Genomic DNA, 27,478 nt, shown 5'->3' on the forward strand with positions numbered 1-27,478 from the left:
GCAGTAACACCTAGCTCACAGCGTGGGCCGGAGAATGATACGTGATGATAGATGAAAAAGTGCACACTGCACAAGATTGCATGAATGCCAGTAACTATTACTATGTTCGAATCGTCCTCCTGTGTCCTGCCTTGGTATCATTCCTTTTTTTTTTTCTTTTTTGGACTAAATGTACCTATTTCCATTAATTATTTTCCAAAATGAATATTCTTTCTGGAATCTTCTCCATGTCAGGCAGTGTTCTTATAAATCAGTTTTCTTAGAAAAAGACATGACGCTCCGGAAGAATCCATCACCTCCTTGAATCTAGCCATGATACACCCATTAATGTGGCCATTGAGGGCCAAATCTTGCCTTCCGTGATGCTGGACCCTTGACTCCTACTGAGGAGACACATCTCTTTTCTGACCGCTATTTAGCCACTTCTGCCTTCCAGAATGTGTACCCCTGATGTTTTTGAACCTTAGCACAGATATGTCAAGAACAGTGAGGTGTCTGAAATCGCATGTTTGCCTACTATAATTTAAAAGATGCTGGGGCGCCTGGGTGGCTCAGTCGGGTAAGCGGCCAACTTCAGCTCAGGTCACGACCTCGCGGTCTGTGGATTCGAGCCCCGCATCGGGCTCCGTGCTGGCGGCTCAGAGCCTGGAACCTGCTTCCGATTCTGTGTCTCCTTCTCTCTCTGCCCCTCCATTGCTCTCGCTCTGGCTCTCTCTCCCTCCCTCCCTCCTTCTCTCTCTCCCTCTCTCTCTCTCTCTGTCCCTCCCCTGCTTGCTCTCTATCTCTCTCTGTCTCTCAAATAATAAACATTAAAAAAAAAAGATGCTGACAGAACACATGGGCTTCTGGATAAAGGACTTTCTCAGCCACAGCACAGCCAGCAGTGTGGGCTTCATGTTCTGTCCGTGCACCTTACCGCACAAGTCCCAGGTGGGGTGATGCGGGGCATCCTGGGGGGAGACCCTGGGCACACACTGGGTTTATGGAACGGCCAAGAAACCGCATGCTCAGGAAACCCCACTCTTTTTTTTTAAATTTTTTAATGTTTATTTTTATTTTTGAGAGACAGAGAAAGACACCATGAGTGGGAGAGGGGCAGAGAGGGAGAGAGACCCAGAATCCGAAGCAGGCTCCAGGCTCCGAGCTGTCAGCACAGAGCCCGACGCGGGGCTCGAACTCACGAGCCGTGAGATCATGACCTGAGCCGAGGTTGGACTCTTCAACCGACTGAGCCCCCAGGTGCCCCGAAACCCCACTCTTTTAAAGGGAGCTGCCGGCAAAGCTGTCCAGCCTTTGCTCAGAGGGAGACGTCACCGTGGTCAGGAGGCAGAGGGACCGCTATGTCTTTCTTCGGGGCGGTATGCTGTGCAAACGCCTTTAAAAGACCATCAGAAACAAAAGCTGTCAAGGCCTTTGCTCGGAAGGCGCGTGAGAGACTGATGAAGAATTGTCTCCTGATAATATTCATCCCTCGAACTGCAGTGCCCAGATCTGGGTTTGCATCTCCCTTGGCCACTCCTGAGCTGTGTCACCCTGGGCAAAAGTGCTAGCCTCTCTGATCCTGCTTCTACAGCCTGAAGTAGAAGTGCTGTAAGGGGTTCTGGAAGCTTCTTCCGGAAGCGTGCTTACTGTGCGGGTACGGAGGAGCCTACGGGGAGAAGGCACAGAGCTGCGATCGCGGGGGTTTGGAGCTCATCCGTCCAACGCTTGATTCTCCCCCGTGTGTCTTCAGGATCCCTCCCTGACCTGGTCCTCGGGCTCCTGCTCCTTCCCTCCTGTCCAATGGGCAGAATCTCCATCCCGGCCCAGAGCCCATCGGCCGGCGGTGAGCGCCCGCAAGCTGGGGTTGGGAAGGCACGGAGCCCGGCTCCCGCCCAGGCTTAGGGGAAGCGGGTGAGTTACTTCTGAATCTCAGCCTCCTCGTCCAGGTCATGGAACCTGCCTCTTGGGGGTTAGGGGACAAATGAAAAGAGGGGATAAACACGGCACGTTTGGAGCATCCCCCCTTCCCCCCGCACTCCCCGTGCTGAGCAGGGCCATTATGACGCCGTTCCGGAAGTCAGAGCTTCCTGGGACACAGTGTGAGGCAGGACGTGGGTTTCCTACCTGGTGAGAAAGGGAACTGCCTTAGCTGCTCCTTGGAGAGAACTGATGAGGAAGGGGCCGTGTGGAGAGAGCTGGTGTTGCAAACCTTGCAGACCCGTCCACATGCTGCCACATGGGCAGTAATTTACCAGACATCCATGTGGCAGGGCCCCTGTGCGTCTCCTGCGCAGGGAACACAGAACTGCCCCACGTGTCCTTCCATGGGCCGGAGCGGTGGGGGTAACTCGGGGCCCCAGACACCTGCTGTCCGGTCTGGGCAATGCTGCCCACGCGCTGTGCGACCTTGGGGCTGGTGACAGACGTCCCCCCTCGAGGCTCCACTTAGGGACTCAGCAAAGCCGGCGGTTACGGGCCAGAGACGAAGAGTCAGACAGACTGGGTTTGAAACGTGCATTTGAAACGGGCTGGGAGATTCGAACGTGCCATGCATCTTCCTAGGCCTCAGTTTCCTCGTCTGCGAGGATTTCTCGATGACCTCTCGGGCCTCATGGATCAGACCGCGCCGTATGTGTGCAGGCACCTGTTGTGATGTTGCATTTCCTGTGTCCTGGTCCGCAAAACGGGGTGGTGGGGGGGAGGTAGACCGCAGGACCTCTTGCTGCACACGGAAATGGGAAGACCCCCGGAGACAGGGTGGGGAAACCCTGGTCCAAATTCTCTTCAGCCCCTTCCTGGTCGCATGTGACCTGGGCAAACCATGCTACCTGTCTGTGCCCACTGCCAATGGCAGCAGCTAATCGCACCTCCTCCCGCCAGGCGTGACAAACGTACCGGTCACCATGCCTGGCCCGGGACCTGGGCCGGTGCTCAGGGTGCCTCCCGGCTCTGAGCTTGTCACCCAGCAGGGCTGCTGGCCACAGAGATGGCTTCTCTACGTGGCGTTGCACCCAGCAGGAAGGTGACAGATCCTCAAAGTGGGCCATGCACAGGTCCCAGTGGCTGGAGCTGCCCGTCGCTCTGTCCCAAACCAGGGGTCAGGCCCCACGACACCCACTGGAGCAGCTTGGGCTGATGGACCCCCCAGCTCATTGCCCCCCAGTGCCAGGCAGTGTGGACTGGCCCCTGGGTGGACAGGGAAGAACGATGCCTTCTGCTAAAGGAAGATCAGCTCAGCCTCCTCCTGGCAAACGATGTCTACGGATCCCTCTGGGTGGAGCCCATTTTTTTTTTTTTATTTTTTTTCAACGTTTATTTATTTTTGAGACAGAGAGAGACAGAGCATGAACAGGGGAGGGGCAGAGAGAGAGGGAAACACAGAATCCGAAGCAGACTCCAGGCTCCGAGCCGTCAGCACAGAGCCCGACGCGGGGCTCGAACTCACGGACCGTGAGATCATGACCCGAGCCGAAGTCGGATGCTTAACCGACTGAGCCACCCAGGTGCCCCTGGAGCCCATTTTTTACACTTTTGGTCGGGAAAATTCGGCGCTGCTGGGGGATGTTCTGGGGGGAGGAACGTGCGGGCCTCCTCTCCCCGGATCCATCATGTCCGCAATGGGCGGACACCGAGGCTCCTTCTGTCTTGACTCATGTCACGGTGGTGGAGGAGGTGACCTCCGGGTGCCCTTGGCCCCTTGGGTCGCTCTCTGGAGCCACCCGTGTTAACACCGGCCATTTGCGGGGCGCCAGGCTCTTTGCTTGAGCGCTTTTCCTGGGATCAACCCAGATAAGCCTCCGCCCTCCGTTTTGAGTTAGAAATTACAATTCTGCTCACTTTTCAGGTGAAGCAACTGAGGCTCGGAGAGCTGCTGTAAATAAATGGTAGAGCTGGGATTCCAGCTGGCTGCCAGGCGCCCGTGTGCTTTTGCCCACCTCACTCCCTGCTCTGCCGTGCGGGGGGCGGGGGGGCTGGGTCTGAGCTCAGCCGGGGCAGGGAGCCGGAGGGAGGGCAGCGACGGGCATCCCTCACGTTTCCACGGCGTTTCTGGTTTGCAGGGCAAGCTTGCTCTGATGCGGGAGCACGGGTCACCGGCTTTGCCTGCAAAAGTAGGAACCCAGTGCAGAGAGGAAAAGTGGGGCTCCCCGTGCCAGGCTGCATGCCAGCCCTTCCACAGGGTATGTGGCGGGGTGGGGGGGGTGGGTAAAGAAGGAGCTCTGGAGAAAGGGCAGCACCGCGGAAGGCTCAGGAGAGTGGCCTTGGGAGGTCCCTGAGCAGGGGAGCCGGTGTCGCATCTGAAAGGTGCTTGGCGCACAGGAGGGGCAGGTGGAGGGGACCCGCACCAACGGACAGAACAGTAGGACAGCTGCCAGGTCCCGTGGCTTCGGTGCCCACTGGGGATGAGCCCCTTGGGCCTGGAAAGCAGAGGGGCCGGGGGCCGGACCCCGCAACGGGAAGACTGATGCTCCCACTCAGGGCCTCATGCCAAGCAAGCCCAGTCTTCCTTCCTCCGTCTGCTTAATTCGTTCGCCAGCCGTGCTCTGGGCCCCTTGCCTGGGTCCGGCTTCGCACCGGGTACTGGGAGAAGAGGCGGCCAGGACAGCCCCTGCTACCGAGGGGACAGCCATTTGGTGGGAGAGCAGAGGAGCCGAGAGAACTGATGATACTCAGAGAGAAGGCTGGGGCTGGCCTCAGAGGAAGGCACTTCAGACAGCCTGCAGCGGCAGGCTCTCTGGGAGGGCTTCCTGGAGGAGGTGGTGTCTCCAGCCCTGCTGTTATGGACTTCCTGTCCTGCTGCTCTCATTCTGCACACTTGGCTCTTTTTTGTAGGTTGCGGCAGCTGTGGTTGTGGCCCCAGGCTCTGGAGGGGGCCGGCTGGCGGGTCCTCGAGTCCTGAAACTCTGGGCTCCAGCCGGTGCCGGCTTCCGTCTGTTTGGGGGCTTGTAGGGTTTGCCACTGGGGCGCGAGGGTCCTCAGGAAGGAAGGAGGGCCAGAGCACGCGTGAAGTCTGGGTGCCCCTCCCACCTTCTCCCCCCCCCCCCCCGCCACCCAATGAGGCTCAGACCCTTTTATGTGTCCCCACTTCTCATCCCACCTGTAACACACAAGGCCCGCTGGTCCGCCTCATGCTCAGAGCCCAGGGGCCTCGTGCCCGCCGCGTTCATTCCGGACTAGGCCCAAGCTCCTCCCTGAGACCCCTCCCGTGCACCTGTTCAGGTCCCTGGGGTGTCGGCCCTGGGACATTTGCCCACAGGGGACAGTTGGCTCCCCCTTTGGGCAGGGAGGGCGCACGAGGCTCAGACCACCAGTCATAGACCTGCATCCTGCGGAAGGCACTTGGGTCCCTCCACACAGAGCCCGCGTCAGTCCTGTGTGGGACAGCGTAGGGCGCGGGGTGAGCCTGGGACAGGGCCCGCATCCGTGGTCGGAACTGGCCTCTAGAACAGATGCCCTCAGAGACTGCCTGCTCTTCTCATCTGTCCTGATGACTCACCTGCCCTTTTAATACCCAAAAATGCCTCCACTTTGGGGGGAAACGTGCCGCTGCCCGTGTCCCCTCCCCGAGCTGTGCTGCCTTTGGAGGAAGGCACAGCTGCCTTCCAATTCCTGCTGCGCCCTCTAGGCTCCTGTGCGAAGTGAGCCAGTCACTTAGCAGCTCTGGACCTGTTTTCCTGGCCTGTAAGACTGAGCCAGTGGCATTTGTCTGGAAGGGTTGAGTGGGGATTGGGAAGAGCGTTGGGGTCCCCCGTCACCCACGCTTGGGTCTGCTGACCGCCCTGTGCTTCCTCTGACCAGCCTGACTCCAGCTGGCGAAGCCTCCTGACTCAGACCGGTCGCTTCTCCCAGAAGAACCTTGTCTCAAATATGTTGGTTCTCTTGCTATCTTTTTTTTTTTTTTTTTTTAGCTCTTTTTTGGGTCAGCTTTACTGGTAGGCAGCAGGGGGAGATTCAGCGTGTTGCAGTTGAAAGCTCATCTGTCAGTGACTGACTCGCAAGATAGCAAAGTAATAATCGTGTGCAAGGAGGCCAAAGCCTTCGGCTGTATTCCTCGTTTTTTTTTTTTTTTTTTTTTTTTTAATTTTTTTTTTCAACGTTTATTTATTTTTGGGACAGAGAGAGACAGAGCATGAACGGGGGAGGGGCAGAGAGAGAGGGAGACACAGAATCGGAAACAGGCTCCAGGCTCCGAGCCATCAGCCCAGAGCCTGATGCGGGGCTCGAACTCACGGACCGCGAGATCGTGACCTGGCTGAAGTCGGACGCTTAACCGACTGCGCCACCCAGGCGCCCCTGTATTCCTCGTTTTTAAGGCAATCAGCACCTTGAACCGATTTCCCACCAGTTTGGTCAGAGGGCAACTCACAGCCAGGGTGGTGGAGACCATCCTCCCGAAGCAAACCTAGTCCACAACCTCGGGTGACCAGATCGTTTTCCACCACAAATATTCCAACAAAGGATAACAATATTCACAGAGTCAGAGTTGTAAGTCAATAGCCTGCAGGGCTGTTGAAACAAAGCATTCGTTACAACATCAAAACTGGCAGGTCTTCTCGGTAAACACAGAGAGGCTTGACCTTCTGAGGACAAGACTCGGCATCAGATTTACCTTAAACGTTCTGGTTTAAGCAAACGTGTCTGTGAATCCTGGTTTCCTGTTTGCTTCTGGGGAGGCGTACCTTAGCATCCAGAGCCCATCTCTGAAGTGTGACAGTGGTTGACATACCAGGCCTGTGTCCCAGCCATCCTGTGAAAGCCCTGCTTATACAAAGTTAGCGCCTGGCTGGAGGGTCCCCCGCATCCCAACTGCTAAGGACCGTTCACGCTGCAAACAGTACGGTTGACACGGGACACCGGCTTTCCTTCCCGGAGTCTGGAATTTGGGTAGGTGCTGGGCAGAAGGTGCCTGCGTGACCGGCCCCTGGTGAACACCCTGGTGCTGAGCAGCCTGTGGTCACACTGGGGACATTTCGTCCCAACCCGCTGTCGGGGAGCACGGGGCATCCTGTGTGACTGTTCCAGGAGGAGGCGCTCCCGAAGCAGGTGCCTGTGGGCTCCACCCACCTGCACCTTTCCCTTTGCTGACCTTGCTTTGTGTCCTGTGCTGTAGGTGATACACCAGCCACGAGCCTTGTCAGAGCGTCCTCGACATACACGTACACATGTAGACGCCCCCATGACTGCCGTCCAGGTCAAGACCATTCCCGGGGCCCCTGAAGATGCCCTCTCAGAGCCGGTGCCTCCCAAGGACTTGCTCACCCATCGCTGTCCCTGTCCCCCGATCCCTGCCGGACCTTGGGACCCATCTCCCTCACCTGCCACTCCTCTCCAGCTCTGTTTGCACACAGACAGCTTACTCGCAAATGCATCTTTTGTCTCCTGGAAATAGCTGCCCTGCCCCAGCTATGTTTTATCCACCAGAACGTTCCTAAATGACATCATTTCTACTGACCCTCTTCCCTGACCCCCCAGCACTTAACTCCCCGTTCTCACTTTTAAAAACCTTGTGAATATTGGCTTATTATAATTATGCGCATTATTAAAATGCTCCTGGGGTGGGGGGTGGTCAGTAGTTAACTTGCCTGCCGAGACTTCTTAATAAGCTCTAATCCCTCACCCCATCTGAGAACATTTTAAGGCAGAACAGGATTCATCGGAACAGCTTTGTTGTTGTTGTTTTGTTTTGTTTTTTATTTGAGAGAGAGAGCATGGGCGGGGGAGAGGGGCAAAGGGAGACACAGAGAGAGAGAGAGAGAGAGAGGGGGAGAGAGAGAGAGAATCCCACGCAGGCTCAGCCCTGGCAGCACAGAGCCTGACTTGGGACCTGAACTCAGGAACTGTGAGATCGTGACCTGAGCCCAAATCAGGAGTTGGGTGCTCAACCGACTGAGCCACCCGGGTGTCCCTTCAGACAGTTCTGAACGGGCGCTAACGTTTCAGGGTTTCCCACGTAGTCAGACGCTCAGACATGCTCTAGGGACTTACAGGTGAAACGGGAAACGCATCAGAATCTGTCCTCTCAGGTGGGATGGGGTCCCGCAACCAACAGGCTGCTGTCCTCCCCAGAGGGATCCGGGTCCCCTCTCAGAGTGACAGGCTCTTCCTAGTTTTAGCTGGAGGAGATACAGAAAGGACACGACTGTGCTGACCAGGGGCAACAGCAACAGAAAATCACAACCGACAAATAGAGGCTCCAGGACAACGGAACACCTTAAAACAACAATATCGTGAAATCCCAATGACTCCTCTATTGATAGAATTCACTATGTTTAACTCTTTTCTTCGGTGTAGTTCACTTTCATGCAAACTCTCGAGAAACTAGTGTGTGAGGATTCATCTTTTTATCACTTTTTTTTTATGCATTTATTTTGAGAGAAAGAGAGCGAGTGGGGGAGGGGCAAAGAGAGAAAGAGAATCCCAAGCAGGCTCTGTCCACATTGTCCATGTGGAGCCCAGTGGGGCTCAGAGTCTTGAACCACAAGATCATGCCCTGAGCTGAAGTCGGATGCTTAACAGACGGAGCCACCCAGACGTCCCTCTTATCACTAATTTTTGATGCAAAAGTTGAGGTCACTCCGAAGGTTCCCTGTCGGAAGCCGGGAGGGGGCTGGGGGCTCACGCTGTACTGCTCTGTCCCTTGGCCACCTCTCCCTGGCCGTGGAGGAATCGGGTAAATACTTGGCACAGAATGGGATCTCTTGATCACATTGGGTTAAACTGTATCTTTTTTATATAAACGATATCTTTTTATGTCTTTTACTTGTAAATGACATTTGAGAGCGAGAGAAGAAAACAGACACACTTTCCATTAGACAGGCCGGACGTCAACAGGGAGCCAGGAAGAGCGGCCATCCCAGAGTTCCGTGTTGTGGCCCTGCCCTCGCGGGCGCCTCTGGGATAGAGGCGGCAAGATCACTCGTCTTCCGTGGTGGGGGGCCCACTGGTTGTCCACGAGGGTCCGAACCCGCTCGGTTCTGCCATGTTGCGCTAGGTACCTGCACCTGTCATAACTCTGAGTCCCTCGGTAGATCTGAAAACAAGCTCAGTCACACCTGCACTGGTTCGTTTGGGACTCTGGCTGCGCTCGCGTGTGCACACAGCTTTGCACACGTAACAGCAGTGATGTTGGTGCAGCCCGACCTTTGTTGGACGTGTGCTAAGTGCCCAATACGGTGCCCGCCGTATATGCGCGAATCTGCACAACGGCCCGGTGCCGGGAAGGGCTCCTATCATCCTCATTCTACAGATGAGGAAGCTGAGGACGCTTGCCCAAGTCCTACAATGAGCGAGTGGCAGGAGGGACGTGAAGGTCTGTGGTTGGACCTCCCTGCTGTCACCTGCCGTGAGAAGCCCAGCGGTCAGATGTGGCGTAAATTGCAGGATATTTATTCCCTAGCGGGGTGGGGTGTTTCCTAACACACGAACATCCGTCTGCAAATCCCCATGGCACTGCTGTGGCCCGGCCAGCCCTCCTCTCCTGGACCGTCGCGGGTGCATCTGACCTGCTGGTGCCTCGAGTCCCTTCCTGACCCAGGATCCTTTCCTTGTCCTGCCCGTGGGGGGATCAAGTCCAAGTCCCCAGCTTGATCCTCAGTCCTGCGAGCAGACCCTGGTGCCCACCCCAGCCCGGGCCCCCAATGCACCTTCCCGGTCCCGGCTCCGGCCTGGCAGACACACACGCGGCCCCCGATGGCACGGCCCAGACTCCACGTGCTTTGTCCCTGGAATGCCCCACTCCCCTCCTTCGGGGTCCGGTTCAGAAGCCTCTTGCCCACGCAGCCGGGTGCCCTGGACCCCGCACATGAAGGCAGGGCTCTTTCTCTGTGCTGCTCTCGAAGCTCCTCCCCCTTCCATCCGCTAGGCTGTCTCCCTGTGGACGTCAGGCGGGGCCCTGCTGGCCCTGGCTTCCCAGTGTCCCCAGCACAGAGCAGGGGACCGCGCGAGGTGGGGTCTGCACAGGAGGAGGAGGTCGGTGGGCGCAGGTGGCGAGGCCCAGGTCTGCGCTGGGCCCCACACTTGCCGTGGGACGTCTGGCAAGTCCTCGCCCCACGGGGCTCCGCCCCCCCCATGGCAGAGTGGGAAGGCTAGTGGCCCTGTTTATACAGCAAGTGCTGAGCAGCCGAGCCAGGGGTGGTGTGCTTTGTGGGGTGTGGACGCTTTCCCGCGTCGCGCACGTTTGCTGGTCCGGTGGAGAAACGGTGCGTTGAGTGTATGTGAGCAGATGGCTTGCCTTCCTGCCGGGCACTCGGGCCTCAGTTTACCCGCAGGGCGGCGTCCTTTCTCCCTCTCTCTTTCCCACGCGCCTCCTGCCTCACCTCGGTCAGAGGCCTCTTCCCTCCCACCCACACCCACGGATCAGCCCAGCAAGATCCGCAAACACGCATCCGTCCGGAGAGGAGCAAACCATCACACCGAACATCAGAGGATGCAAGATGCCACCCGGGCAGGGGGTGGGCAAAGGTTCCCTGATCCCCCAGCTACCTCTAGTAGCCACGCTAAGGAATCTGGCGGCTTATCAAATAATCACCCGTCTGGTAGTTACCACGACACGTGCCACGCACTGAGCTCTCAAGGTCTCTACGTCTGTCAGCCGTGAAGCCCTTACGGCTCCCCGGCCAGGCTGTTCTCGTTGGCCTCCACACGGAGAAGCGTAAGGCGCAGAGAGGGTGAGGGACTAGTCCACGGTCACACAGCTCCCTGGTAGCCGCGTCAGACGTGGCACTCGGGTGGCCCGGCTCCCCGTCCTCCCGCTTATCTCCGCTGGAGTGATCGGGGCTCGGTGCGACGCCTTGCCGGTGGACGTGCACAGCGTCGCCCCGCGTTACACACCGTGAAGTTCGCTCGGGGGGGCCGCTGGCTCTTGTTCAGGTGTCGCCAAGTCTCAAACCGGCCACCAGCCAGTGCGGTGGCTGGGGCTGCGCGTGGTGGACGTCCGGCCACAGCAGGAAGTATGGGCTGGGCGTGTGTGTGTGTTTAATTCACCGTTTTCTGTCTGCCAGAGCCCGTTGGCCGCCTATAAGCGGCAGGCGATCTGAGACGATGCCTTTGGGTGGGCAAGATTTAAGGAAAGAAACGCTGCGGCGCGATCCTCAGTGGGATGACCGTCCTGAGGCTTGGCTCTCTCCCTCGGGCACCACATCTCTCCCTAACGAGGAGGGATTTTAGTCTGACTTCCCGAAGAGAAAGCCTCTGTCCATCTGCCCTGGCCCTTCAGCGTGTTGTGAAGTCAGAAGCCCTCGCAGGCAGCTCTCACCATGCTTATTAAGCCCCTGCTGTATGCGTCCTCTGTCTCTGAACCTGCCCCCTGTCTGGCAGCCGGGCTGCTGTCCCATGCGTCAGGTGAAGAAGGTGGGCTCGCGGTCAGGCGGCATGTCTGTGGCCCTCTCTCCACTTGAACCATGTGATGAGCCTCTGATTGTTCCCAGTCAGTCAGGGAAGGAAGGAAGGGAGGGAGGGAGGGAAGAAAGGAAGGAAGGGAGGGAGGGAGAGAGGGAGGGAAGAAAGGGAGGGAGGGAGGGAGGGACGGAAGAAGGAAAGAAAAGAAGGAAAGAAGGAAGGAAGGAAGAAAGAGAGGAAAGGGAGACAGGGAGGGAGGAAGGGAGGGAGGGAGCCAAAGGATCTTTGTATTACCTTCTGGTTTATTCCCTCTTCGTTCTTCCCTGCCTCTTGCAAAAGCAGACATTGAGATTACAGCCCACACATGAATCATTTGACTGTCATCATTGCTTGGGAAGGAGGCATTTTCTACCTCTTTTTAGAGAAAATCCCTCCTCCCCTGCACCCTGCCAGCCGCTGGTAATGATCAGGTACCCTCGATACCGCTATTCTTTTTTTTTTTTAATTTTTTTTTCAGCGTTTATTTATTTTTTGGGACAGAGAGAGACAGAGCATGAACGGGGGAGGGGCAGAGAGAGAGGGAGACACAGAATCGGAAAACAGGCTCCAGGCTCCGAGCCATCAGCCCAGAGCCCGACGCGGGGCTCGAACTGCCGGACCGCGAGATCGTGACCTGGCTGAAGTCGGACGCCCAACCGACTGCGCCACCCAGGCGCCCCCCAATACCGCTATTCTGAGCCACGTTCTTGCCAGGCCACACAGGGGACAGCCCCACACCCCTTTCCAAACTTCTCAGCTGAGGCCGGGCCAGGGTTTTTCAACAGAGGATTGAAGTACTTTCTTCGCTCTTGGGCTGTGAAGCTGGGGCGCCCTGGACCTCGTTGGCCTTAAATACTCTTAGGAAGAATATGGCCTTGTTTCTGAGATGATTTCTGTCCAACAGGCAGGTTTCCTGTGGAGCATAAGCCAGACTTGATTTTGCCCAAACGAGCCTGGGAGCATGTATTGAGTACCTGCTGTGTGCTCTCAGGATTGAAAGTGACAGCTCAGATCTCCCTAGCCCTGAATCGTAAAACAAATATCAGTACGTGGTAAAACCATGACTTTTATCACATAGAAAGAAAACTCTTTGGGGGAGCCTGGGTGGCTCAGTCAGTTGAGCGTCCGGCTTTTGATTTCAGATCAGATAACGATCTCGCGGTCCGTGGGTTCGAGCCCCGCGTCGGGCTCTGCGCTGACAGCTCAGAGCCTGGAGCCTGCTTGGGATTCTGTGTCTCCCTCTCTCTGCCCTCCCCTGCACTCTCTCTCTCTCTCTGTCTCAAAAGTAAACATTAAAGAACATTTTTTTAAGCCCTCTTACCCTGAGGCACAGGACTGTGAGGTCCTTTGGGGGAATTATGAAAGTTGTATCCCAATCTTTATTTGCTTTCCTAGCCCTTGGTTTTTTCCACGCCGGTCTCTTCCAGGCCAGCCCTGTGGACCAGTTTTTTTCTCTCCGGCACGGACTATGCCCAGGGCACCAGCCTCCTTTATTTCCCTGGCCCTGTTTTCTTTACAACACACTGGCCTTTCCCTCCCACGGACAGGCAGGGGGCTGTGACGCGGCTTCCCGAACCCAGTTGAAGGAGGAGAGTCTCCCTCTGCCTTCTGACCCCGCAGTGGCAGAAACGCCTGTGAACACCCCTGCACGTGTCCCGGGAGGGCTTGCGTCTACGACGGCCTGCTTCCCCGGACAGTAGCCAGAGCCGCCGACAAAAGATGGGGAGAGAGTGCTACTCCCCCAGCTCCCAGCTCCCAGTGTCAGCAGGGACTGAACAGACAACCCCCTTTGTCTGCCTGGCGGGCTTTCAGTCCATGCATCAGGACCCGTCTCAGGGGACACCCCTCATGGAAGCCTTCTGGAAGCTTCCTAGGACACTACTATTTCTCTCCCTTGGGGCGCGTATCTCTCGTCTTCCCGCTGCCACAGGTGTCCCTGTGGAGGAGGGGTGCGGCAGATTCACCAGGGACATCCTCTGTAGGGGGAGACTCTGGCGTTTTAAAAACGTTCCCCTGGAGATCCCGGTGGGCACCTGCGGTGGAGATGTCTGGCCTTGTGGTGTTGTCTCTCGTCACAGTTACTGCCGAAGATGATTTTGTGGTAGAGAGGAAGGGAGATTAAAAAACGATCCAAAGTTTTCCTTATTGCAATAGTCACCCCTCCACTTACAGCAAAAATACTTTCAGCTAAGGTCTTTCCTTACCTAAAAGAAAGAAGGAAGGAAAGGAAGAAAGGAAGAAAGAAAGAAAGAAAGAAAGAGAAAAGGAGAGAAAAAGAAACGGAGAAAGAGACATAAAGAAAGAGGAGAGAAAAGAAAGAAAGAAAGAAAGAAAGAAAGAAAGAAAGAAAGAAAGAAAAAGAAAGAAAGAGAAAGAAAGAAGAAAGAAAGAAGAGAAAAGGAGAGAAAAACGGAGAAAGAGACAGAAAGAAAGAAAGAAAGGAGAGAAAAGAAAGAGAAAGAAAGAAAAAGAAAGGAAAGAAAGAAAAAGAAAGAAAGAAAGAAAGAAGACAGGAAGGAAGGAAGGAAGGAAGGAAGAAAAAGAAAGAAGAGAAAGAAAGAAAGAAAGAAAGAAAGAAAAGGAGAAAGAAAGAAAGAAAGAAAGAAGAAAAGAAAGAAAGAAAAGGAGAAAGAAAGAAAGAAAGAAAGAAGAAAGAGAAAAAGAAAGAAAGAAGAAAGAGAAAAAGAAAGAAAGAAGAAAGAGAAAAAGAAGAAAGAAAGAAAGAAAGAAAGAAAGAAAGAAAGAAAGAAAGAAAGAAAGAAAGAAAGAAAGAAAGAAAGAAAGAAAGAATCAAGATCCCAAAGGGTCCGCTGAGGGAGTCAACATGCTGAGTATGTCATTGCCCCCTCCCTTCTCCCCAGGATGTACTCACTCCCTGACCCGGAGCGATGCTGTGCTCCCATTAATTTCATGTGTGTGTTCCCCTCTCCACCGCCCTCCCCTCTCCTCTTCTCCCTCTCCTCCTGCTCTCTTTTCCTCTCTTTCTCTCTCTTCCTCCAAAGTAGAGATCACATGGCTTTTCGCTTTGCCGCTCGGGCTTCCGGCCGGTCTCCCTGGCACGTAATCCACATTTGTTCAGCCAGGGAATGAATGGACAATTGGACGAATTTCCCACCCTTCACCCCAAGGCCCTGAAACTCCATTCCACTGGGCGAAAGGGAATTTAGTATGATCGGGAGGATGCGGGCCCACACAGGGGACTGGGCCCACTGTTCCTGTTGAATCATTCTGACGACGTAGTGAGTAAGTTGGGGGCAGAATAGGTACTAACGTGTGACCGCTCTGTCAGCTGTTCCCTAAGGGAAGACTTAAGAAAATCCCCATTGTTTTGTGTTTGCTGAACTGCTTCTACCCAGTGACGGTGACAGGAGTTTCTCCTAGCTGAACCAACAGACGTGTGGTGACCCCTCCACCCCAGGGAGCCATGACCTTGGAGAGGAGGCCATCAGGTGCAGCAGGGAGGACGGCAACATCCCCACTGGGTTTTGCCTGGTTCCCCTCGAGGTTCTCAGAACAAGCAGGGGGCCCTTGATTCGCACTGAGGACCATGGACACACTGTGAAGGGCAAGGTCCTGGGAGTCCTAGACCACCTGTCTCTGACATTTCTGTCCCCCAGGGCAGGTGTTCCTTCCATTATGGGTCATCAAAGATGATGTGTGCTCTGACAAGCCAGCGTGTTCCCTTGCTGCGTGGTGCTGAGTTTCTATGGCAACGGCTTCAAAAGGGTGAATTTGCTTTTTCCTCGTAATTCTGTGATGCTCCGAGGCTTTCCAAAAATATCCTTGTTTTCCTGGGTCCTAGGGTTTTCCTGGATCTAGACACGTTCAGTCCCAAGTAGAACCACATCAGCTGCCACGTAGATATCGTATCAAACGGCACAATGCACAGCCACTAATGGAGCACATTTTTTAAAATAAAACACTCCAGGGGCGCCTGGGTGGCTCAGTGGGTTAAGCGCCTGACTTCAGCTCGGGTCATGAACTTGCATTCCATGAGTTCAAGCCCCTCGTCAGGCTCTGTGCTGACAGCTCAGAGCCTGGAACCTGCTTCAGATTCTGTGTCTCCCTCTCTCTCTGTCCCCTCCCCTGCTCGCACTCCTTCTCTCTCAAAAATAAAGATTAAAAAAAAATTTTTTTTAAATAAAATACTCTATGCAAGTTGATGTGCTAGGCACTGGGAACTCAGAGAGACATCAGACTCAGTTCTTGTCCTCAAGAAGATCACAATCCCTAAGAAAGATAAGGACTCAGCACACTGTAACATAATGTAACTTAATATAACACAACGTACTCTCATATGATGTTGGTACACAGCTAAGTGTGATGTAACGTAACATCACCTAATGCAACATAAAATGACATGATGTCACTGCAACTATTTTTAACACAATGTAACATAGCATGATGTCACTTAATGTAATGTAACCTAACAGACCAGTAGGCAGCTGACTGTAACATAATATAACATTATATCACCCAATGTGCCATAATATAATACAAGTATACAATAAGTATGGTGCGGTGCAATAAATACAACACAAAACAACGTAAGAAATGTTTTATCAGTTGTAGGAACAAATTAACACGCCATCCCGGTGGAGAAAGCCATGACGTAGCCTGCAGTGACAAGGGTTAGGAGTCAGCTGATGTGGAGTTGTCAGTTACTTAGCGCCGTGCAAGCTCAGAGAAACGACCGCACCTCCCTGAGCCCCTAGTCACCCACCTCCTGCTAGGCTGGTGTGAGGTTGAGGCGACCCCGTGAAGCCCTTCCGCGGGTGGATTACCGCTCACTCCCGCTGGCCGGCTCAGGAGCGGCTCGGGACAGGACGCGAGCACAGAGGGAGGACCCACAGGCAGTGGAGGGTACAGGCAATGGCCTGAGATGCGAGGTGGCCACATGAAAACACCCGGCATATCCGGTCCAGGAGGAGGCGGGGGGCAGTGTGGTCTGTGCAGTGGAGGGACGGGGTCCGACCCATTGCCGTCCCGGGGTGCTAAATGAGATCGGTGTCGCCGTGGCTCAGTGCTACCGAGGGAGGCACCGAAATAAACACACGTTGCTTTAAGAGCTCTCGGCGTGTGTTCGGCACCGGCCTGATGTCATTGTGCCCTGTCACTTTTGCAAACGTCACTGATGTGTCCTCTGCCTTCCTGGCCAGCATAGATGCCCAACGAGAGAAGAGGTGTCTCTCCCTGTCCGGGCCATGCTGGCACATGGGGGTGTCCACTCAACTGGGGTTACAGAGAGGATTGTGCGGTGATGCCTCACCACCCTCCTTTCACTGTGTGCCTCAGTTTCCTGCCCTGTCAATAGGTGTGGTGATGGTACCCACCTCATGAGACTGTTCATGATAAAATGTGATCATGCCCATAAAGGGCCCAGCACATATCTGGTGTGGGGCAGGCGTTCCATAAATACTCGCTTTTATTATTATGTCATACGCTTTGGTTTTCGTTAAGAACTCTACAGGGGCGCCTGGGTGGCTCAGTCGGTTAAGCGTCCGACTTCGGCCCAGGTCATGATCTCGTGGTTTGTGAGTTCGAGCCCCGCGTCGGGCTCTGTGCTGACAGCTCGGAGCCTGGAGCCCCCTTCGGATTCTGTGTCTCCTCTCTCTGTCCCTCCCATGTCATGCTCTGTCTCTCTCTGTCTCTCAATAATAAATAAACATTTAAAAAATTTAAAAAAAACAAACTCTCCAGCATGTAAGCACCTGGCATATCCTATCCAGGAGGAGCGGGGAGGGCAGTGTGGTCCATGTGGGGGATGGGGGATGGGGTCTGACCCATTGCCGCCCCAGGATGCTAAAGGAGATACAACGTAATGCTGTCAACATCAGCCAACACGAGTGGCAGGGGTTGACATCAGGCAACGATATTGTTTGAACTCCAGCCTACATACAGAAAGAGGCAGACAGGCGGGCGGCTGGCTGTGTGTTGTAAGTTTGACGGGAGGACAGACCTGCCTTCTGCCTTGCTCTCTTTCAACGACATAGCCAAGCTGGAGGCCAGTTCTCTGCGGGACGCCATCCAAAGTGGCTCGGGGCTGGGTGACTTCGTGGGAGGGCTCTCCGGGCTTGGGGTCTGGGCAGATGCTCCTTTGAGTGATGGTAGGCTGGAGGCCTGAAGCCTGGGGCCGGGGGTCGGGACACTCCCTACAGACTGGCGGGCGTTGCGTCTGCTCTATAACTTCCGCGGCTGTAGAAGGAGGCAAAGCCGCTTGCTGATGCCCCCATGGGGAGGAGAAAAGGATTTCCCGCTTCCGAATGAGACCAGAGCGGGCTGTGTTTGAGTCTTCGTTTCTGCTTCCAGGGGAACAAGCGTGTGGATATTGTCGGGAGCACCAGCTGGTGGGGGACGGGGGGCAGGACCCAGGCACGTTCCTCAGCGATGCCTCAACATCAGGCTTCTGTAGAAGGTTTCTGTCCCCTGGCACCTCATCACCTTTAAACCTTATATGTTCCAGGCGCTGAGCACTGGGACATGGTAGGGCCCGTTCATTTCTATAAGAATCATCCTGTAATATTCCTACGAATCCTCAGACTGTTGATTTCCGTAACAATCATCCTAGAACATTGCTACGAACCCCATAATACACAGACTGTTCATTTCTATAATGATCACCCTGGAATGTTGCCAGGAACCCTATAATACCCAGACTGTTGATTTCCATAATAATTATTCTGGAATATTGTTACGAACCCCATAAGAGTCAGGCAGTTTGAATTCAGGCTTTGGAACTTTGGGAAGGTTTCATCCATTGAAGCCTCGGTTTTATCATCTGTAAGATGGGGAAATACCACCTCCTTGAGAGGCATGCTCTCTAACCAGGGCAGGTATGAGATGGGCAGGAAGCCAGGTGACATGGGCAGCTGGTTGGCTCAGTTGGTTAAGCGTCCAACTCTCGATTTCAGCTCAGGTCATGATCTCACGGTTTGTGGGTTCGAGCTCTGCATCGGGCTCCGTGCTGACAGCACGAAGTCTGCTTGGGATCCTCTCTCTTCCTCTCTCTCTGCTCCTCCCCCGCTCACTCTCTCTCTTTCTCAAAAGTAAATAAACAAAAAAATAGAATCAAGGTGACATGAGAGGGACACGTGATGGCCAACATGGGGCCAGGGCAACTAGCCCGGGCAGGTGGGGTGGCTTTCGAAGGTTTCAGCCTCCTCCACTGTCCTCAGAGGCCAGGGCTGAGAGACTGAGTGACCACGGCCTTCATGAATTAGGCCTGAGACGGAGGCGAAGGGCACTGAGGGTGTTGCCATGAAATACTGCCTCTCTTACTTTGTAGAGGACATAATTGTTACCATTTTAGAGGGAATGGCTCCCTTTACTTGGGGGTCCTTCTTCCCAGGCTGTGGCACGCTGACCTTTGTTTTTACAACCTGGACATTTATATGGGGTCCTTAGCACAAACCTCTCGTCAAGGAGAAGTCTTCAAACCTGTGCCCATTACCGTTTCTTCCAGCACATTCCCAGGTCCCAGGGAGGAAACTCGCAGCAAGATGGCGTCCTGCTTCCACTTAAGACTCCACGCCCAAGAGCCCTGCTCTCAGAATGGGAGTTGCCTTCTGTACAATCGGAGGATTGGCCGCAAGGCCACCGGTAGCCGGAGCTGGGCCAGGAGCCCAGGGGGCATAGCTCTTTGATGAGAGAAGGGTTTCCCCCACTGCGGAGAGCACTCTGGTTGTCCCTAGAGGATGGTCCATTGCCTTCGGTGATTAACTCGAGGGGCCCAGAGCCCTCCCGTCTTCACCTGGTCACTTACTCTTAAAATAACTGATTTCCCCATCAGTGTCCCATGACCCTGCCCTTTCCCTGGGTCGCTGGTAATGGATGCTGCCCACCTTCTCCCTCGAGCCGGTCACCTGTCACATCCTCACTCTTCTCTCTGCACTGTCTGAGCCTCTCCTATCTCGCTCTGTGGGAAAGCCTTTGGCCGATAAAACACAGACCCTGTTTGCAGAAATGCAAGGTCTCGGAGAGGAGGAGACACTTTGAGGCGTGTCACCAGCAGACCCAGGTTCCGAGTTCGACCTGGTGTGTGGGTGGCAGAGTTTCATTCACCTGTGCTCGCGAATTCTCTCCTGCGTATGCTCCCTCTGCCCCTGCCTCTCACACCCACGTATTTACAAGCTCGCATGCTCACACGCTCCTTCCCGCTCCTGTCCTTCGCCAGCAGAGACACGGACCCTGGGCCCAAAGTCCTTACCTCTTTCTGGAGGCAGGTTCTGCGTCCGTTTTCGCTGAAGGCATTCATGAAAGCCACGGAGCTGTGCCACTGGCCGACCTGAGGATCCAAACTGATGACGTGCTGTGGCCTCTGCCCTCAGGACGCCCCACCTTTACGTCTCCATTCTTGGGGCCCGCGGGGTCTCGGCAGCCAGCTAGGACAAGTGTGGGTTAACGATGGCCACGTCGGGACGCTTCGTCCGCAGACGCGCGAGCTCGCTCTGAGCCTTGTTTGAGGCGCAGAGACGGGGAAGCAGTGTCCCGAGAGGTATGGACAGTCCGAGCAGAAAGCCCATCTCAGAAGTCATCTGAATCAAAGTCAGGACTCCTGTGCAAGCCTGGCTGTTCCTCTGTCTTCTTAAAGGACAGCGTTGGAAGTAGGACAGACGCACGGGACAGCGTCCAGCTTGATGTGTTTCAGTCTCCGATCAGAATATAGCCAGCCCCCACCCCAGAACTCCCCGTGCTGCTTTCCCAGGCTTCACCCCTCCCACAGCAACTAGGCTGAATCTGACACGAGATACTAGTTTTGCCCGGTTTTGACCTTTATAAAACTCAGGATTTCTCAGTCTGCACACTCTTGGGATTGGGACCGGAGGATTCTGTGTTGTCACGGGCTGTCCTGTGTGCTATAGGACGTGTGACAGGATCCCCGGCCTCCGCCCCCTAGGTGCCGATAGCACGTCCTTCCCCTCAGTTGTGACCATCAGAAATGTCTCCGGGCATCGCCGAAAGTCCCCGGGGGGGGGGGGGGGTGCAGAATTACTCCCAGTTTGAGGACCACTGAAGTGAAGGCAATCCGCTGATAGGTGCTTGTTTGCGTGAGCTTTTTGGGTCATCGTTGGTTTGTGAGGTTTCTCCGTGCCGTGGCGCATAATTGTGGCTCACGATTCTCCCAGTGTAGAAATGCACTGTGTGAATACGCGGCGATTTACGTATCTATTCTAGTGTTGATGGGCAGCTGGGCTGTTTCCAAATTGAGGCTATTCCAAATTACGCTCTACAGACGCGTGTACAAGTGTCGTGGTGAACACACATTTGCACATCTGTTGGGTGTGCGCGCTCTGTTTTGTGAGGTGGTTTGCTTCTTCCCCACCCAGTGGCCATGTGGCCTTCATGCCTGCATCATAAAGGGACTTCCTCATACTGTGAGGTGGCCTGAACAAGCCCCTGCCCCCTTGAACCTTCCCCTGGACCCGGCGGCATAAACCCCAGTGTCCCGCTGAATCACTCTGCATGAGTCGTTAACGCTCCCCTGATTGCCCACTGGGGACCCCTGGCCTTTGGCCAGCTGGCCCAAGTCCTGTCGCCTGGTGGGGCCTGGGGGGTGCCTGTTGCCCCAGCCCTGGCGGACAGCACCACTCCAACTGTGGGGGTGAGAGCCCCAGACATCCAGTGGGAGACCAGCCCCAGGGGGCCAGGGATGGGCAGTGGCCCCCACTCTGAAGACTTTCACATGACTGTCCTTTTCCTTGATCAGAAATGTTCTTCTTACCCATGTTATGTGCTAACCAAAGCAATAGGATTTGGGCGCCAGCCCTTGGATCAGAATTTCCTTCCTTCCTTCCTTCCTTCCTTCCTTCCTTCCTTCCTTCCTTCCTTCCTCCCTCCTTCCCTCCCTCCTCCCCCTTCCTTCTTCCCTTCCTTCCTTCCTCCCTTCCTCCCTCCCTTCCTTCCTTCTTTCCTTCCTTCCTTCCTGCCTCCCTTCCTTCCTCCCTTCTTCCTTCCTTCCTTCCTTCCTTCCTGCCTCCTTCCCTCCCTTCCTCCCTTCCTCCCTTCCTTCCTTCCTTCCTTCCTTCCTTCCTTCCTTCCTTCCTTCCTTCTTTCCTGCTTCCTTCCTTCCTTCCTTCCTGCCTTCCTGCCTTCCTGCCTCCCTCCCTCCCTCCCTCCCTACATTCCCTCCCTCCCTTCCTTCCTCCCTACCTTCCTCTCTCCCTTCCCCCCTTTCCTTCCGTCCTTCCTTTCTTTCTTCCTTCCTGTTAAAATGTATGAAGGAACTCTGTGTGAAAAGTCTGGACGCTGCATGGGGTGCCGAGAAAGAAACTCTCCAAGGCACTTAGGAACCCAAGGCAGCATGCAGTGTGTGTGTGTGTGTGTGTGTGTGTGTGTGTGCCGTTATCTTATGGATGCTGTGTGTGGTGCCCTGGCATCGGGGAGATGGTAGGAGAGGCACAGGTAAAATGCTCTGAGAACCAGAAGAAGTTGAAACCTCGAGGGAAGGCTCCAGGAATAGTAGCTGGCCCTGGAAAGTCGGGGAGAGTTTTGGTAAGTGTAGGTCTAGGACCAGGTTCTGGGTGAGGGAAGGGTGTGAGTGGCCACAAGGAGACAGAACGGTCACGGTACTTAGTACGTCCTCGGGTCCTAAGCCCTCAGCCAGCCTGTGGAGATGTCACAGTGACTTCTGCAGTGGGCCAGGCACCTCAGTTTCCCTATCTGCCTTTGCCACACGCGCAGGAAGATCCGGGGGCTGTGACGAGAGCTCGGGCTTCAGAGGCCAACCTCGGTTGGGGCCCAGCCTCACCGGCCTGGCTCCGCACGTGGGTCTCAGCTCCAGCCTGTGCATCGGGACCTCTGGTGTCACCCAGGCCACGGAGAGGACTACAAGGCTCAGACTGTTATATTTTATGTGTACATTTAAGTCTATGATCCACTTTGAGGTGATTTTTATATAAGGTATGAGGATGGGGAGTTTTGGTAATTTTTTTCATTAAAAAATTTAAACATTGGGGCGCCTGGGTGGCTCAGTCGGTTAAGCGTCCGACTTCAGCCAGGTCACAATCTCGCGGTCCGTGAGTTCGAGCCCCGCGTCGGGCTCTGGGCTGATGGCTCAGAGCCTGGAGCCTGTTTCCGATTCTGTGTCTCCCTCTCTCTCTGCCCCTCCCCCGTTCATGCTCTATCTCTCTCTGTCCCAAAAATAAATAAACGTTGAAAAAAAATTAAAAAAAAAATTTAAACATTTATTTATTTTTGAGAGACAGAAAGAGACAGCACGTGAGCAGGGAAGGGGGAGAGAGAGAGGGAGACACAGAATCCCAAGCAGGCTCCAAGCTCTGAGCTCTCAGCTCAGAGCCCGACGTGGGGCTCGAACCCACAAACCGTGAGATCATGACCCGAGCCAATGTCAGATGCTTAACCAACTGAGCCACCCAGGCGCCCCGGCTAATTTTTATATAAGAGATCATGTTCCAGGGACATTTTATATTTTTATTTTTTGCCGATTGGTATCTAAGTGTTCTAGTATCATTTGTTGAAAAGACTACCCTTGCTTCATTGAATTTCTCTGTGATTTTTAAAAAACTGAATGAATCATATTTATGTGAATCTATCTCTGGACCCTGTGTTCTATTTTCTTGATCTATGTATCTTTTTTTTTTTTTTTTTGCCAGTGCTATTCTTTCTTGAGAACTGTAGCTTTTATAGTAAGTCTTGAAATAAAGTACTACTGTGAATTCATCAGCTCTGTTCTTTTTTGGCTATATTTGGTCCTTTGCCTTGGAATACATATGTCGGCATCAGCTTGTCTGTATCTACAAACACGCCTTCTAGAATTCTGATGGGTATTGCATTGTATCTGTATATCAGTTGGGGGCGAATTCACATCTTAACAATATTGAATCTTCCAGTTCATGACCATACTATTCTCTCTGTTTATTTAGCTATGCTTTGATTTATTTCATCAGTATTTTGCTGTTTTAGCATTCAGATCATGTTCATGTTTTGTTAGATTTATATGTAGTGCTTTAATTTTTTGGTGCTCTTTAAATGGAACTTTTTAAAAAAACTCTAATTGTTCATTGCTTGACTATAGACATACAATTGATTTTTTTTAATATTTAAATTTTTTAATGTTTATTTTTTTTTAATGTTTATTTGTTTTTGAGACAGAGAGAGACATAGCATGAACGGGGGCAGGGCCAGAGAGAGGGAGACACAGAATCTGAAGCAGGCTCCAGGCTCCAAGCCCGGCGCAAGGCTTGAACTCACGGACTGCGAGATCATGACCTGAGCCAAAGTCGGCCGCTCAACCGACTGAGCCACCCAGGCGCCCCTAATGTTTATTTATTTTTGATTTTTTTTTTTAATTTTTTTTTCAACGTTTATTTATTTTTGGGACAGAGAGAGACAGAGCATGAACGGGGGAGGGGCAGAGAGGGAGGGAGACACAGAATCGGAAACAGGCTCCAGGCTCTGAGCCATCAGCCTAGAGCCTGACACGGGGCTCGAACTCACGGAGCACGAGATCGTGACCTGGCTGAAGTCGGACGCTTAACCGACTGCGCCACCCAGGCGCCCCTAATGTTTATTTATTTTTGAGACAGAGAGAGATAGAGCATGAGCGGGGGAGGGGCAGAGAGAGAGGGAGACACAGAATCCGAAGCAGGCTCCAGGCTCCGAGCTGTCAGCACAGAGCCCGGTGCGGGGCTTGAACCCACAAACCTCAAGATCATGCTCTCAACCGACGTCAGATGCATAACCCACTGAGCCACCCAGATGCACCGATTTTTTTAAATATTTTAAGTATGATGTCAGCTCTGAGTTGTTTTTTGTTGTTGCTGGTGGTGGTGTTGGTTTTTTGCTTTTGTGGATGGTCTTTGTCAGATTTAGGGAGTTCCTTTCTATTTCTAGTTCGCTAAGAATTTTTACCAGGAGTGGGTGTTTCATTTTGTCAGACGACTTTTCTGCAGCTATTGGTATGATTATGTGTTGTTTTGTTTTGTTTTTACTTCCGTCAGGGTAATGAATTGCATTAACTGATTTTCGAAATGTCGACCCAGACAACACAAAACACATCCTCTTTTTATGTGTTCCTGGAATCGGGTTGCTAATGCCTGTTGTCTGCATTTTGTCTGTGCTCCATTGGGATATGGCCCTTCAATTTTCTTTTCTTGTCATATCTTTGATGTTGGTAGCAGGGTGGGGCCGGCGTCATTAACCTGATTTGGGAAGCGCTCCATAAAAAGTGTTGGAAAGTGCCTTTCCCTCTTCTGTTTTTTGGAAGCGGTTATGTAGGATTGGTATGATTCTTCCTTACACGTTTGGTAGAATGTGTCAGTCCGTAGGACCACGTGGAGGTTTCTTTTTTCAGAAGGTTCTTGCCCCGCCTTCCGCAGGCGGTGGTCCCAGCATCGGCCTGACCCGAAAGCCGCTGCCGATGCTGCTGGGCTCGGGGCTGCAGAGCCGCCTCTCAGGGGCGCATCTGGACTTGGACGGAGCGTTCCGTCTCAGTTCCATTGTCAAAGCCTTCTTTACACTTCTGTGGGTCCCTCACGTGCGTGCACAACACGGAGCGAGCCCAGAATGTGTGCAGGTTCCTACACAGAATTAGGGGATCCCTTCCCCACCCTCTTCCCCTGGGGTTCTCGTTGGCTCCCGGAGGCCTTCTTTCCTGACCCTCCAAGTGAGGGTCACTGTTTCTGTCAACTTTATTGCCCTGGGTGTCACACAGCTCTGCATTTCCGGCACAGAGCCCGACGCGGGGCTTGAACTCACGGACCATGAGATCATGACCTCAACCCACTGGGCCACCCAGGCGCCCCTGTCTGTATTCCTTTCAGTAAGCGCTCCAAGGCCAGAGGTCACAGGCGTCCCTAGTGGCTGTCTAACACCTGCAGGCTCAGAGTAGGCCTTCGGTGTTTGTCGGATGGGCGGCGAATGGATGGATGGCACCCCCAGCGTACCCAGCCGTGGGACCTGGACCACAGAGACATTCCTGAAGTTAGGAGTGAGAGAAATTACCTTTATAACGTTTGCAGGCTGGCCAGAGGCATCCCTGGAATTTTCCAGTGAACTAGGTCACCCAGAGAGCCCGGGCTGCAGATGGCGGGCTCTGGGGAGACGAAACTGAGGGCGTGGCCCCTTACACAAACTCAGAAATGGCAGCTGTCCGCGTGGCCACACACAGAGTTGCCCAGATTGAGCAAATAAAAATGCAAGAGGCCCAGTTAAACCTGAACGTCGGATTAATTCTTCAGAACGATATTTTGCTGTATGTCCCATGCGAGGTTTTTCACGCCAGAAACTGGTTTTGTTGCTGTTCGTCTGAAATTCAGATTTAACTGGGTGAGGGCCTGTCTAAGGGCCTGTCTGCCAGCCCTCGCCACACGGCTGTCACGTGAGGACCATTGACACCTGGCCCTGGCTTTCTCCGTGTCTGGTGCCGGCTCCTGAGCTCTGGGCTTGGCCTTGGCGAACACTCACCCGAGCCTCTCCCCGGTAAGCGAGGCTCAGAGAGGGCAACAGGGCCCCAGCGGGACCAGCAGCCACGTGTCCCGGCCGTGAGCAGCACCAGAGTGCCACCACTCCCTGGGGACGGGGACAATACGAACGTTTTTACCCCCTCTTACCCCCGTATGAATTTAACTTTGAAATCCACAGCCCGGGAGCATCAGATCCTACTTGTGTCTGGGCAGGGATGCCCCAGGGGCCCCGAGGATGGCCTTTGAAGGGAGGAGGGTCGGGTGGAACCAGCATGTGGCCCGCAAGCCCGCTGCACGGAGCCTCCCGCATCAAACGCTCTTTGTCTCTCTTGTCCCCTCCTCTGAAGCCCGGGCATTATTCAGGAAGCGTCTGCCAGGACCACCTCTGGTTACCAGGCTTTGAAGATTTCCTTTTGAAAGCATTTTCTGTTCCTTCCTTCTGGAGAGGCCCAGCTTGGGGGAGATTTATCTAACCTCCCTCTTCTCAGCAGGAACAGATGGGGACCTGGGGGCCAACCCCCTCCTCGGAGCAGCTCTGCTGTGCGGCCACGGTCCACAACAGCCACACCCTCTTGGAACCCCTCCACACCATGCCAGGCTCCCACGTGCCACATAGTGACTCCAACGCTGAGGGACGGGGACCCTGGAGGCTCAGAGAGCCTCAGACCCTGGCCTCAGAGAGCCGCTGGGTCCGCGGTGGTGATCATAACCACCTCGTCTGTGGTCTACTCCAGTGTTCAAAGCATTGCTCTTAACTTAGAAGTTTAAAAATACCAAAACGGGGGGGGCCTGAGTGGCTCAGTGAGTTGAGCATCCGACTCTTGGTTTCAGCTCAGCTCATGATCTCACAGTTCGTGAGTCTGAGCCTCTCTCTAGTCTGCGCTGACAGCCTGCTTGGGATTCTCTCTCTCCCTCTCTCGCTCTGCCCCTCCCCTGCTCACGCACGCTCTTCCCCTTTCTCTCTCTCTCTCAAAATAAATAAAATCAACTTTAAAAAATAAATAAAAATACCAAAAAGTAACAGACACCCATATGCTCAGTGACCAGAAGAAGCTATTTAATATTTCAGTACGTTTGCCCATCTTTTCTTGTGACAAAGTACGACAGACAAAACCTCTCTCCTTTGCCCCCACCCCTTTTCTCTGAGGCAACGGCCATGGTGAGTCTGACTCGTATGTTCGCAATTCATGTTCCTACCTTGACTTCGTATGTGTGGATCCCTGCATAATACAGAGTATTCTGTAGGCATGTTTTTAATTTCAACGTTTATTTATTTTTGGGGACAGAGAGAGACAGAGCATGAACGGGGGAGGGGCAGAGAGAGAGGGAGACACAGAATCGGAAACAGGTTCCAGGATCTGAGCCATCAGCCCAGAGCCCGACGCGGGGCTCGAATTCACGGACCGCGAGATCGTGACCTGGCTGAAGTCGGACGCTTAACCGACTGCGCCACCCAGGCGCCCCGGCATGTTTTTAATTTCAAGGAGGGTATCTGAGTTTCTCTTGTGACCTGTCTTTCCCCCCGCAGAAAGCATATGGCACCTGTTCGCAGCCCCCTTTAACGGGGCAGTGTTTGGTGTTTTCCCTGTGTTTTGGTGAGAATCTAAAGCCTCGGACAGGTTCAGAAATGGGCCTGGAACACCCAACCAGGAGATGTTGGCTCTAGGCTGACTCTCAGCCTGCCCTCAGAATTCTTGGCT

At 53.9% G+C, this 27,478-nt stretch overlaps 1 protein-coding gene across 2 annotated transcripts in view; it reads left to right on the top strand.

Annotated features, from left to right (window-relative positions):
• Positions 1-27,478, top strand: part of CB3H14orf132 (chromosome B3 C14orf132 homolog) — a 59,242-nt gene that overhangs the window by 19,250 nt on the left and 12,514 nt on the right. The window lies entirely within an intron of this gene.

The sequence above is a fragment of the Felis catus genome, chromosome B3, assembly GCF_018350175.1.
Source record: "Felis catus isolate Fca126 chromosome B3, F.catus_Fca126_mat1.0, whole genome shotgun sequence".
In the NCBI taxonomy this organism is placed as follows: domain Eukaryota; kingdom Metazoa; phylum Chordata; class Mammalia; order Carnivora; family Felidae; genus Felis; species Felis catus.